The sequence below is a fragment of the Talpa europaea genome, assembly GCF_964194135.1.
Source record: "Talpa europaea genome assembly, chromosome: 15".
NCBI lineage: Eukaryota > Metazoa > Chordata > Mammalia > Eulipotyphla > Talpidae > Talpa > Talpa europaea.
The window spans coordinates 21,998,360-22,013,316 of record NC_140083.1 but is presented as its reverse complement, the minus strand read 5'-3'; positions in this window follow the sequence as shown (position 1 = coordinate 22,013,316).

Below are 14,957 nucleotides of genomic sequence, written 5' to 3'. Positions count from 1 at the left end.
TATCTTGACTTACTGATCCCCTGTCCCTTTAAAATGGGAAGATTTTTGGGACCTCCCTGGTGGCCCAAGGGGGTTAAGCACTGCACTGTGAGATGGGCCACAGCCTCTGCAGCCCGAGTACAATCCCTGGCCGGCCAGGGAGCAATCCACATGGCGCAGCAGACCTTTCCTGACTCGCCCGCTGCTCCCCTCAGCAGTGTATTTCAGAAGATCTGCCTGTTCTGTTCCCCACTCTGTCTCTGGTGAATCTTCTCAGTCCCTCATCTCTGGTCTGTACCCCAACTTTTGTGTGCATAAGTAAATAAATGTTTTAAAAAAATGGAGTAGACAAGGGCACATTTGTGTACTGGTAGATGATCAAGCAAAGTGGGGAAAGTCCTGTGAGAGCAGAGGGGAGAAACACTGGAGGAAAGAGAAGGTGTAAGGAAGTGTGAGTATGTGGTTATAAAGAGTTGACATCTATAAATATTACAATAATCAGAAAAACAGCTTAACTTTCTGTTTTCAGACAAACCTCTATAATACTTCCCTTCATTTTTTGCTGCATATTCTTCTATCACCTCTTCATATAAAAATGACTTTGTAACATTTTATAGAAATACAGAAAGATAACTCAGTCTTCCTACCACTAGAAACTATTCATCAACATTTCTGCCATTACTGCTGGCAAAGTAGAAACTTTTTTTTCATCTTCCCAGCTCATTTTTGTGATGTCACATAAATTTGTAGGGTTGTCAATTTTGGGGACCTTTCAAGTTTCTCCTTTTCATATGAGCTGTCATCAAGTTTGGGGATATTTCTTGTTTTTCTTATATTGAGATTAATTTCAAATATTGGTTATTGATTAACCTGTTTATAGTTTATGTTGTTATTGTGGAGATAAGAGCTTGGTTTGTTTTTTTCCAACCATTTTATACTACATGAACAGAAAATTGAAATGTTTTGACATTGTGTTCTAGTAACCTACATTCATCATTAATTTGGCTATAAATCAACTGAAGGATCGATTTATAACTTCCTGAAAAGCTATCTTTTCGTGTTAACAAATTGCTGCTTTTGATGTGGTACAATACATTTTGTTAGTTTGCTTCTAAAATTTATTTCTTCAATTGTCTTTTTTCACTTGTTTTTCATATCTACTTAGTTTTAGTTTCTCAGTTCTTTTATGAACAAGTCTAACTGTGACAGAAAGGAATCCTTTCCATACACATCGTATGTTCATGTTAGAAATTTGTAGTTTCTCAGTCATTTTTATGAAGCATTCCAAAACATCTTCTCAAATTAGAGTTAATTAATGTGTCTGAATTTTATCAACTTTTTCCCTAGGTTCTTATGTTCTTAAAAATATGTTAGGAAGGCTTTAAAATGGCTTTATGTCCCAGTAGCAAAAGTGGGGACACCATCTCATTACACAAAAAACTGTTTAGAAAGTCTAAATTCATATGTTACAAATACTTTATAAACAAGAGGAAACTGAAAAGGAAAAGAAAGACAGCAGCAAAAAACCCAAGCCATCAACAATTTCAGGTACCATGGAGACTGCTTTTATTCTCATGAGAGTAAAGGAAAGAATTGAATGAGATACATACTATGTCCTTCCATGTGTTTTTTAAAAATGTTTGCAGCTGCTCCATAAAAGACAGTTAAGAGAATTAACAAAAAGAAAAGCTTACAGACTGGTAGAAAATATGTGCAAAATACATATCTAGCGGAGGACTTGTATCTAAAATATACAAAGAACTCCTAACATTCAACAATAAGAAAACAAATAACCCAGTTTTAAAGTGGGCAAAAGATTTAAACAGACACCTCTCCATAGAAGACATACAGATGGCAAATAAGCATATGAAAAGATGCTCAGCGTCAAGGTCATTAGGCAACTGCAAATTAAAACAATAATGATATATTATTACCCACCTATTAGATTGGCTAAAATCCAAAAAACTGACAATAGCAATTGCAGTGATGTGAAACAGCAGGACTTCTCCCTCATAGCTGCTGGGAATGCAAAATGGTACAGCACTTCAGAAGACAGTTTCTCAGAAGTTACTTATAAATCTAAACATAGTCTTAGCATCCAGTTGAGCAATCATATTCCTACGTATTTACCCAGCTGTTTTTGAGAACTTACCTCTACAAAAAAAAAAATGAATGTTTATTGCATCCTCATTCAAAATCTTCCCAAACTGGAAACAATCCAGGTTTTCTTTAATAGGTGAATGGAGAAACACTGTGATACATCCATAAATGGAATATTATTCGGTGACGAAAAGAAATGAGCTAGCACACCAGGAAAGAATTGAATCTTATCTTTTGCTAAGTAAAAGAAGTCAATCAGAAAAGAATATATTCTGTGGGATTTCAATTGTATGACGTTCTGGAAAAAAAAAACTGTAAAGACAAAAAAACCTGATTTCAGGAAGATTGGGAAAGGGAGACATACTGAATATGTAAAAGACAAGGCATGAAACAATTCTGTATGATACTGTAACGTCAGATATACAACATTGTGCACTTGCCAAAAGCAAGACACTGAGAAACCAAAATGTGTCCTCACAGACCAAATTTCTGGCTCTCGAACAGAGCAATTTTGTTGCATTCTGTTGTGCTTCCTCACCATTAAGAGAAAAATTGTATGGTTTGTTTATAACTATATACTCTGCATTGCTGAGTAATTTCTGGTTAAGTAAAGCTGTTTTGGCCATTCATGAAACTTAAGTCCTCTAGTTAGCAATCTCACACATCAGGTGACTGAGATTGTAAGAATTTTCCACAAATCTGCCTCTGGTTCCATTCATTTCAAATGTTGTTTCTCCACCATCACCTACATACTTCTGGTGCCAGGCCCATAAGATCTACTCCCACCAAGCAGGATAGAGACTTTGAATCACCTTTGGGTCATGATGCCCTTGTGAATTGGCACATTGGTCAGATAAAGTGTTGTTGGAAGTCATTCCTGAGCCAGAACAAATGCTAATACCCTAAAGATCACTAGAATTGACTGCAAATTTTACAAAAATATTTGACCATGTGAACACATTGCTAGGGCCCCTCCTAGAGCTTGTTAAGAGCCTGCACCCATGAAGGGTACAGAGGATTAAGCTTCTTTATATCCGTGAGGGGATGGGTGACTGTGGGTGTTCCATGGGGAAACTATTATCCTTTCTTCTCCTCTCCCTATGCCCAATTATTCTATTGAAGATATTTCACATTTAAAAAAAGTTTCTTTAGCTTCACAGAAATTAGCATTGTTGTGCTAGGAGTCTTTAGAAGCTTGCTTTTTTTTCCATTTTCAAAATAAAATAGCAATTAAGATTATCAGTAAGAGAAAGAAGCAGGAATAAGTAAGACTAAAAGTGAGGAGTCTGAGGTGGGTGATTTGGGAGAGAAAATAATGTATGAATTAGTCAGCTATGAGCATGGAAAACCAAACAGAGCAGGAAATAGTATATTTGGACTTGCTTGAGGTTCATGGGAAGGAATTTATAGAGACCAGTAGGCATGATGGTGTATTGTACTTCAACTATGTTTAGCCATAAATATAGACAAAGAGTGGGTGGGAAAATTGGATTTGAGCAGGGGTGGCCTTTACCAAACAAATATTAGGAGTGAAAAGGAGAGAAGAAAGGTATATGCAAGAGAATGATTATAAAGCTGGACCATGGATTTTAACCTGTGTAGGGAGAGATGAGAGGGCATGAAATGTTGACAGTTAGTGGAAAATGGTAGAATCAATACATTGACAAGCCCAGTGGGTCAAAGGATAGTTGGGATTGGGTCCATGAGGGAGTAAACTGGAAAGTGGTGGTCAGGGATGGAGTGAATGCAAGTTGATGTGGAGGACTGGTTCGCTAGTATGTAAAATCATAGGATGCTGAAAGAATCGTTTGTGTGTCCATCATAATCCCAAGAATAGGGCAGGAATACCAACACAATGGGTAACCGAGAACAAGGTGTTAACAGTGAATGAGGTGCTAACACCATCAAGGAATGATGGGGAAGAACCTGGGGATTAGTGCACTAAGGCAGCAATGAGTGGCAGTGGGTATGTAATCTGATAAAATGAGATTCTAATCTGGGAGGGTTTAGAGAGGAGAAAATGACACAGAAGCAGCAATGAGAAGCAAAGAACCCACTTCCAGATCCAGTGACAACTGTGAAGCAAACACAGTTACTGAGAGAGTTGAAGAGGCAGATAGACCCTAAGAGGAGGGATTCATTTTAACTTTGAGAAAGGTGATAAAGGAAGTTCATTGGATTTTGCCAACTATGGATTGGAATTCCAAAGAGCGCATAGCAAATTATAGCCTCAGTGTCCATCTTTAATTATCTGGTTACTATGGCAGAGTGTATAAAAGTTTATCTGGCCTGATGCTATATTTCACATTCTTATAATAAAAGGTAAGGTTAGAGAATAGTGTTGAACATATGTATGTATAGACATACACACACGTGGGTGTATATGTACGTATTATATATTTCTTTTGCATACATATGCAAAAGAAAATTCTAGAGATTAACAAGAAATAGTATTTACTGCTGGGGGAAACCTAGTGTTGAAAGGAGGCTTAATTTTATGCCCTGTTGTAGTGCAACATTGCAATATACAATGGCATGTGAGACTGTTAAAGAGCCAGTAAATACTTACATTTTGATATTAAAAAGTACTCATTTTCTTAGGTGTGATACATTTTAAAAAGTTATCATTTCTCATAACATAAACATTTACAGATCAGATTTTTAGGCAGTAATTGGAGTGGAATCCGTATTCACTCCTGTTAGGCATACAGATAGAGGATTAAGGGTGAAGCAGTGTGACTTTCATGAAGTTCATTACACTTTTTTTTCTGTTAACAAGAGTACAAATCCACTTTCATGTATTGGCTTTGCAATCAATTTAAATCCTTGAGGGGTACAACATCATGCAGATCCTGTGTCCTCTAGCCTTGCTTTGGAATTTGGCAAGACCCATTCCACTGTTTCCATGGGCATGTGTTACTTTTCTCCAGAGGACTCTAGTTTGATTTGGTTTGCCACCAGGAGTCATTGTGGTGTTTTTTGTTTGCACACACATGCACATCTCTTGCCTAGATAGAATTGTTTCATCTTGAGCATAAATGCCTTCAATTTTAAGAACAGCTATATGTCCTCTGGTTCCAGAGACCTTGCTTGTAGCCAGAAAAAATCTGCCTCAGACCAGTCTTCCAGTCATATTTTAGAAATCCTTAGTTACTTGCTCCCCAAATTCAGCAAGCGAATTCTTAGTGTATTTTTTGTATAGATTTCAAATATATACAAAAATGAAATATTAAAAAATACACGAAGTCATCTACAATGAAAGTTTCAGAAAATAATTTAACAGTCATTGAAATAGGTAGTAGGTATTCAGATCAAATTTATCTCCACAAGATATTTGTATTAAATAGGGAATGAAGTGGTATAAAGTATTCATGGTCCATCCTTAAAAAAAGAAAAATCCATAGGTCCAGGAGGGCCTTGTAAATCATGTAAAAGAGTTTGGGTCTTGCACTGAAAATAGTAAGCCATCTAAATGCTTTAACTAGAGTAAAATATTAGACTTCTCTGTTAGAGCAAATAACATGTTGAATTGATCGGAAAAAGTCCAAGTAGTGGAGAATTGTGTTCAATAAGGAAGCTATTGTAGTTGTCTGGGCTTATCTTGGTGGAAGTTTGCAAGTCCACTTGTGAGAATAAGAAAACAAAATGGTGGGCAAGTCTGGTGTCATGAAGCTAGAGGCGTAGACTCAAAAGTTAAATACCAACCAGGTTTAAGCACCATGATTACTTACTGTGTTAGCCACATAAGCCATAATAGTGTTTTATCTTGCCATTCCTCCCTCAGAAATTCACAGTAGCTTTCTATGCTAAGAATATCTGTACTCCTTGTTTGTGCATTCAAGGCCCTGGTCACATCCTTAGGAACTATATGCTCAGGAGACACACTAGTTGACCCTTGAACATGGAGGTTAGAGGCACCAACACATGCAGTCAAAAATTTGCATATAACTTTAGACTCTGCAAAAATTAAGTCTATTGAAGAAATCTTACCTATAACAGTTAACACATTTTATGTCATACATATTATATATTGTATCTTTATAATAAAGCCAGAGAAAATGTTTTTAAAAATGAGAATATACATTTACACTACTACATTAATAATTTACATCATCTGATTAAAAGAAAACCCACATATAAGTGAACCCATGTAGCTGACACCCTCGTGCCTCAAGGGTCAGCTATAGTTTGACATGAGAGGAAAAGTGAAGAAATTGTACGACTTCTTGCTTTGGAAAATGCTCAGACAGGGTGTAGGTCTCTTTCAAAGTCAAACTTTGTCTCGCCTTTGTACAGCTTGACTTAAATTCGCAAGTTCTCCATGGTCCTTCCTGGTCTATATCCATTTCTCTTTCCACATGCATGCCTTAAGCAATCAGTTGACCCTCAGTTTTGTAATTGAGTAGTTAATTCAGTGTGGCTTTTGTAAAGTGGTTTTCATAAGAGCAAATAATGAGCTAATTAAGCTTTATCTTCCTATTTTTAGTGATCAAAATTTATTGAATTAAAGTGATTTCTTATCCCGCTAGATCCATATTTCCAAAAAATCTACATGAATGACAGGTTTCCATAGATAAATTTGACTTTAATACACGTTCAACCCTGTGAACAAGTGAGGTATGAAATAACATGGCAAGTTTGTGAGAGTGCATAAAATTCTTTATTTAGAACAATAAAGTATATGTATAGATAATGTAATTTCAAATTCAAACCTGTATAAAAAAGGGTCAGGACATATACCTATTTTAAAAAGTACACATACAGTATATACACATACACATCACATTTTACAACCTTTTTTATTTAATTAAACTTCAGTCATAATAAAACTATTTAGAATAGTGTTGACATACATTTACATTACAATCTATGACAATCTCCAAACTATGACTGAACTAACAATATATCTGTGCATCCATCTAAAATGTCTGAATACTTTTCAAGTCCATTGATTTAAAAAATAGTGGCAAGAGACACTATAATCACACATCAATCCTTAGCGTATGGAATATTTTGAGTGGAAATTTTTATTTAGTCTGGTAGCTCAGAAACCAAATAACTGAAAAATACTATAGATTTTAGTTTAAGCAATTAATTTTACTTTAAAAACATAAGAATGTAGTTGGAGATGGCAGTTACAAATTTACAATACTAAGCAAACATTTTAGGATCATGAATATCCCTTTTTTAATATGGATTGCTGCTTCAGGAAAAAAAAAAAAAAAACCTTGCCAGTATATGTCTTTAAAAAGGCATTTCCAGACTTGTTAATGGAAAACTGCAACATCATAGATGGTATAATCAAACACCACAAATGAACTAGCCAGAATTTCAAACTGCATGTTTATATTTTAATGCAAATTTCAAAATAATATTGTTTCAAAGACAAGCCAAGTTACTTTAAAATTCTTATCCCCTTTTCCAATTTTAAAATGTAATTTATAGATTACCCCTTCCAAATGGATTCCAAATTATCTTATGGCAATCAAAAACCTTCTGAACATCTTACATATTCTGCTTTTAGCTTTTAATAAAATGAGGGAATTTAAATGCTTAATTTGGTACATTTCCAAATGTTATGCACATTTTATAGTATCTCTTCTGACTAAAATGAACTGGTATTTTTTATTCTTGGGAGGTGATCCAAAACATTTACTTAAGCAGAAGGAAAGCCATCTCTTGTGTAAATGGTTATCCAATTCACCCTATGTGAGACTGAATGTCACTTTTACTAATGGACCCTATTTACATTACAAACAAAACAGCAATGACTTTTCAAATTGCTTATTCACAAAAATCTGAGTTGTGTATTTTATGTAGGATAGTTTCAGCTCTTTTATATCCTGTTAGTTCTATCAATAGGTTTTACTCTAAGGTGAATTTGAGATTCAAATCAGGGAGGTACTGTTCCAATATCAGTTAATGGCAGAGTGCGGCATCCAGACAATTTTCCCAAACTGTCTTTTTGAACGTACATTTCTTAAGTTTAAGAATAGCTATGGAATGGCTAAAAACCCTATATTGGATCTATATTTTGAAACCAAAACCTAGCTACAGGAAAACATTAAGAAATATCTGAATTCTGAATAGGTTTTTCTGTGAATTTAGCTTCAATTATATTACCAAAATATGCCACAAAATTTCTCCGTCATGTTTAATTCTCAGTGAAATGTGTTTAATTCTACCACAGGCAAACACTTCAATATAGATACATACTTTCCCCTACATTTTCATGTACTGTATCCTTTTTTTTTTTAAAGATAATAGGTTAGTCTATTGTATTTTAAAAAGTCAATTTGTCTGACTCATTAAAAAGTGGCAGTGTGGAAATAAGCACATTAGATTGTAATACAAAATCCAGGAACACTCTGATATCACCGGGCAGGCACTATTTATCACAGAGCCAGGTTCTCACAGACGTGGGTTCTACTGTAGAGGTGCAAAGCTTTCAGGATCATTCAGAATCTGCAGAATTCTGATAGTTTGAAACAGTACAAAAGATAATTATCAGATACTTGGCACCAATTTAAAAGGTAATTTCATGGTTTACAATGTCAGTTGTGAGTATTCCATGACTTATATGAAGGATAGTCAGGACACATATAAAATAAAGATAGATATATCTATTTTAAATTTCAAAGCAGATATGACAGTTAATGCCCAAGCAGCTAACATCCAAAATAATGTTGAGCGTTTTTCTATAGTTCATGCATTTTACTGAATTCAGTGTTTTCAAAATTGGTAATCCAACTCACTTTCAATGAACCAATACATTTAATTAGGCAGAACACATCTCCCCTTGCCTACCACGCTGGATTTCATAACTTGTTGAATTTGCTTATTTAACTGTATTGATTAGGACCGTGTCCTTGGGTGTTAAGACCCAGCTTTGAAAACAAAAGTACGTTTATCGTACTCTCAAACTCATTAAACAGATTTTCATATGCCTAAGAAAAACTTACATAAATCGAACTATTAGACTGAAAGTACCAAACTCATCAATCTATAACATGACCTACACATGTAACTCATTAATCTAGGACTACTTCCCTCATTAAGAATCAATGTCACACACTGAGACAGGTCTTTCAGTAATAAAACCAGTGGTCAGTTTAATTGCTAAGTGATTGTACCATGGGGTATCCAAGGGCCTAAATCGGTTAATGCAGCTTCCCAAAGCACCCGGGTTGTGTCTTAGCGCAATGATGAGATTTGAAAAACCACAGCACTTCAAAGTAGGGACCATAGAAATCATCTGGGCTCTTTGGTACAGAAAAGAGCAAAGGCCACTTACTGGCGTGTATTTGCATTAGCTTTGAACATAAACTAAAATCCAACTATATTAGAAATTCTTAGACTTTCAAAATCAAAGGAAAGTCAGCAGTTTTTCATGCCCTGTTGTATCACTACGTTGAGAATGGTTATCTGATGTTTGTGGAGTATGTGACACACAAGGATTAAGATAGAGTGGAAAGTTTAGGTGTATATTGGCGATACATTAAAAGAACCTTCTTCAAAGTAAACCCCAAGAAATCATTTTTTGACTTTAGTCAGATGTTCCTTTGACTCAAGTAAAATTGGCAAGGGCAATTCACATACATTTTCTAGTTTAAAAGCACAATGTCCATCCCGGGAATTCCCACCAAATTCACCCTTTATACAACAAATGCTGTCACGCGTCTTAAATAGCAAACCGACATGCATAACTACATAAAGCTCTCTTTTTATTCTTAATTCATAAACCTTAATGAATAGAGTGCCTGATTTTAAATAAATGGATCCTGTAAACAGATAATGGTGAGTATACTATAAATAACAAGTTTCCTGATTCCTTGCATTCTTGTAAAAGCCAAGTAACCTAGTTTGCAACACCCACATTAGCATGTGGGTGTTATTTTCTAACCTTAGATACTAAATATCATAATTTATTTTTACTTTCTCCCATGGTGGAAATTGAAAATGGGACCTTCGTACATTCAGTAATTTCTTCTAAGTCCCATTACATAATGCTGTAATAGTTTTAGAATATAAACATTTCATAATATATTTAGCAAGCAGGATTTACACACTCGATAGTGGTCAAGGGAAAAGGCCAACCTCCCCAGGGGTGCCAAAGGTCCTTCTCAGCGACTGTCCTGCTACTCAGTATTCAGCGTTTCTTCTTGCAATGACTGTGAGCATCCCCCTTTTGCAAAGCCATCACTGGTCTAATTCAACACCGGCTCCCCTGGATGGACAGACCCAGTCAACCACGTCCATGTGTCTATGGGTTATGGTTTATGTCAGGAAGACACCAAGATCAGACCCACATCATTCGTGAGTGGCTATAAGGCTGACAAGTTGCTCATTCCAATCATTCTTCCCACTGTCTTCTCTATGTACAGTGGCTTTTTAAGTTTTTTTTCTAGATCCCTTTGAGAAAATCTACTGCCCCCACTATCCAGGTTGTGTTCTACTTGCAGAGACCAATGTAACTACATACTGCAGGTTGTACTGAAAATAAAGCCATGTGATTTTTTTCAGCAATTAGACATTTCTGGAGGCATGCAAAATGGTGCGTGCAGTCTGGGACACGTGCTTTCTCTCCCAACATCAGTTGCAAGTTCTAAATGAGACCACAAGTCCCCAGGTCCTTAAAATAGAGTGCTGCCCCATGCAAGTTCTTCTTTATAGATGATTAATTCAGTGCCAGTTTCACAGTAAAACACTTTGTTCCAATTTCTGAATCATCCATCTAGAGTCATGGTAGCAAGAACAGAAAAAGATGCGGTCTGTCACTCCAGACAGAATAGGAATTTGTTTAAAGCGGCTTCATTTATGAAGCAAACATGAACTGTTACTGCCTAAAGAGGAAAGAAAAAAAAAAAAAAGATTATGGTGTCTCTGCCTTTTCAACAGTTCAATTTCTGTGACCAAAGAATGAGCAACAGAGCATGCTTTACTTACAGTCTACAGATCTTGATAAATATTTTCCTAGATGCAGTGATTACTCTGTGATCTCCCTGGTAATACTTAACATCTGAAATGTCTTACTATTTGCTGTCTCTGCCCATGAGAATGTAAACTCCATGGAGCTGTGTGCACTTTTCTTTCTTGCTATACTCCAACATTCAAAACAGGGCCTAGACCCAAACAAATCTCTTTTTTTTTAAATAATTTTATTTTTATATTCCCCATACAATTGCAATCCCTTTATTTTGACCCCAATCCCTGCCCCCCACCCCCCATAGAGTGTCTCTTGTTCATAGTTGTTTGTTGATTTTGATATTTTCTTTCTTAGTTATTCTTTTTCCTGGTCTCTTATTTAAGTTTTCTAGATTCCTGCTATGAGTGAGACCATCCGGTATTTTTCTTTCTGGCTTATTTCGCTGAGCATGATCCCTTCCAGCGCCATCCATGTTGCTGCAAATTGCATGTGTTTATCTTTTTTGAATGCTGAGTAATATTCCATGGTATATATGTACCACATCTTCTTGATCCAGTCATCTATTTTTGGGCATTTGGGTTGTTTCCAAAGCTTAGCTATTGTAAACAGTGCTGCTATAAACATAGGGGTGCAGGTGCCCTTTGGAATTAATGATTCTGTGTCCTTTGGGTAAATACCTAGGAGTGGAATTGCTGGATCATATGGAAGATCCAAACAAATCTCTTATTTAAAAATTTGTTTATCTCTGATAGGCTGTGTCTTCCCTATAAAATGTCCACCACCAGTTTACCAGTGAACCATCACCATAATCCCTTGTGCTTTCCTCCCCCTCCCTTGTAGAATGTCTCTTATTTATGGTTGCCTGCTAGTTTTCCAAATATTTCTTGAACATTAAGAATGGATGAGTGAGTACCCTCTGGCTTTCAAACCCCCAGGAGTAGCATAATCCTCCTATCACAAATGGAGATAACCTATCAGCCTATGTAGACTTAAACTTTTATAGCAAGGTGATGAAAAGGTAATAGACAGGTAGTGAGGGGAGAGGGTTGGAAGGGCAAAAGGAGTAGCTAGAGAATTGAAGAGGAGAGAGCTGTAGTATCAGGAGAGAGCTCTTCGGAAGGTGGAGAATCTTGTTAGAGGCCACCACCAATTAATAGTGTCCAGGTCACCGAGCAGCAAACTTACCTGGACAGTCTAGCCAGGTTCTAGCAAAAACCTGCCAATTGAGCAAATGGCAGCAGACAATCTCATTTGATACTGTCAGCCAAAAAAAGGACAGAAATCCTGGCCACACAGCCTCTGTGGAGCTTCATTTGGCCCTAGTGGAGCTCACTGTATTTGCTGAAGCCTGAAAGTCAGACTTTGTCAGTTCTTCACGACTGGTTTTGAGACACTGGGTTCTAGACTCAGCTTAATCAAGTATTTGTACTTCCTTATCTACTTTCTATGACAGATAAAATCTTAATACTATTTTCAGTCACGACAGCTTAATGTGTATTTTGCATTTCTTCCTTACTCACTATTTTTTCCCTATCTCCGCCCTGAATTATCAACCCCAGAATTGCCATCACTGGTATTAAAATATCTGAGATTGTTACACAGATTGTTTATAAAACTCCATAGCATGAATGATAAGAATTACAGTTTTAGCATATTGACTTAGAGAGAGTAGGAAAAATACTGTATTATGTGGGAGTTTACCAAACTCTAGAGAAATTAGTTAGGAAAGCAGGAGTAAATCTGGAAAGAAGTTAGAGAAAGTATCAGAAATGCAATATATAAGGCACTTATTTTTAATATTTAAAAAAATTGGAATCACAGAAGAGCAAAGCATTTTTTTCCCCTAAAACCTGTAAAATTTTAAATGTAATCAAACATAGACAAACAAGACTGGCAATCTCTTTCTGATTTTTGTCTCTGGGTCACATAGCAAAAAAAAAAAAAAAAAACTTGACCACTGACAACTATTTTATAATGATAACCCTGGATTTCTGCAACAGCTTCATGAAATAAGCAGGTATCATTATGCCTTCATAACCTTTGAAAAAAGATTAAAAGACAACTTACTCATCCAGGAAGTTAAGAGGCAGAACCAAAGCTTGAACCCAAATCTAATCTCCTCTAGTCCTCTATATCACAGTGTCTCTACAGAAAGAAAGCTCAGTAACAAAACCTCCAAGGCTTTAGAAATTCTTAGGAAACACCTGTAAAGAGTCACCGATCTTAGTACACAGGGAATGGCTGGTGACTGAATGCTATCAGCTTGAAATATAGATGAGCTCGAGGCAACTATTTTTTTCTTCACTCAGCTGAGATCTACCAGAAACCTCCAGAATGTGTTTGACTCTCTCTACTGGCCTTATCCTACCAGGAACCACTTTCTACACACACCAAGCTGTGGTAAGTCAGTAAACACTGATGTTTACTCTTAGCCAGACTGGGTCTTCTCCAGGGCTAATTAGTTCTTTTCCTAAGGTCTCAATTACAATTCTTTTTTAAACATACTCATCCACTGGTCTCTACTTCTCCCATTTTCTATTAATAGCACCATCATCTAGCTATTCTCATAGGCTTTATCTCAGTTTTGAGTTGAGCCTCACATCCTATCAATAACTAGAATTTATTGCTCTTTTTACTGCAGTGTTCCCCAAATGGTACCTACTTTCCTATTTCCATAGCCCTAACCCTAGTTCATGTTGTCATTCTTTCTTATCTTTTTGAATTGGCCTCCTAAGAGGACTCCCTGACTCCAGGCCACCATCCCGCCTATCTGGGCACACTTACCTCTGATTACTTTCATAATCCTCTCTATTTTCATTTCACCACTCACATCTTTTCTAAACCCATCAACAGCTCCATATATTACTCAATCCATTGTAAGTCCCACATTTGGAATTCATACCCATTTTCAAACTGATATACTTCATGTGTGATCTCTACTGGAGTCTAACTGTATAAACTGATTCTTGAACATAGAATGCATTCTTGGCCTCTCTGATTTGTCTTATTTCCAGTGTCTGGATTACTCAGCTCCTCTACTGCAAATAAAATTTCACCAATCATCCAAGACTTTGCCACCCAAATCAACTACTAATAAAGATTTCTCCATATGCAGTGGTCTTGTTTTCTCTCTCTCTACTCTCAGTGCCATTTCTTTATAAGCTTTTTAAACTTTATAATCTTCTACCTTCCTTTTAAAATAGATTATGTATTCTTTCCTTCTGCAGGGTCTAAGCTATTTGGGAACATAGTTAGGTCAGGTTCAAGCTTGCATTCAACAAAGCAACTAACTAGAGATTTGTTGGGATCACATTTTTGGAAAAGAAAAGCAAATTTTCCTATAATATACTGTATTTCTGTGCTACATGCCACAGGGACATTTGATATTAGCTAGCTGAGTAAGTGGAATTTTAACTTTTCATATAGATATTTTCGTGCTTGATGGCAAGTAAACAGAGTTAGTATATTTACTCTTAGAGATAACTTGTTTTCTAGTTCATTACCTACACACCTTCTTTGCATTTAAAATATCAAGCTGTCCTTTTCATTTTCCAACTTTAGATTGTTTCCTTTTGCAGAACCCATTCATGTTTCCTATCCTACTAATCCTGATTTGTTTGAATCAGTGTAACTTTCATTTTTGGGAGAAATCCTTGCCATCAACTTGACTCATTTCATATTTTACCTTCCTATAAAGCCAAGTAAATTACTGTAATGCAAATTACATCATTTTCAAAATGCAGTTACAACTCCATATTTTACTTCTATCTTTGTACTGTTATTTCTTGGCAGATTTCACCTCTACCCTGTGCCTTCCCTTGATCACATCCCTCAACCCAAATTATACAAGTTCCTTGATAGGTTGTAAACATCTGTTGGTACGGGGTCAAGCCTAAGACTTGACTCTTGCAATGAGTACTCAAATGATTAGGATTGATACATATGCATTTTA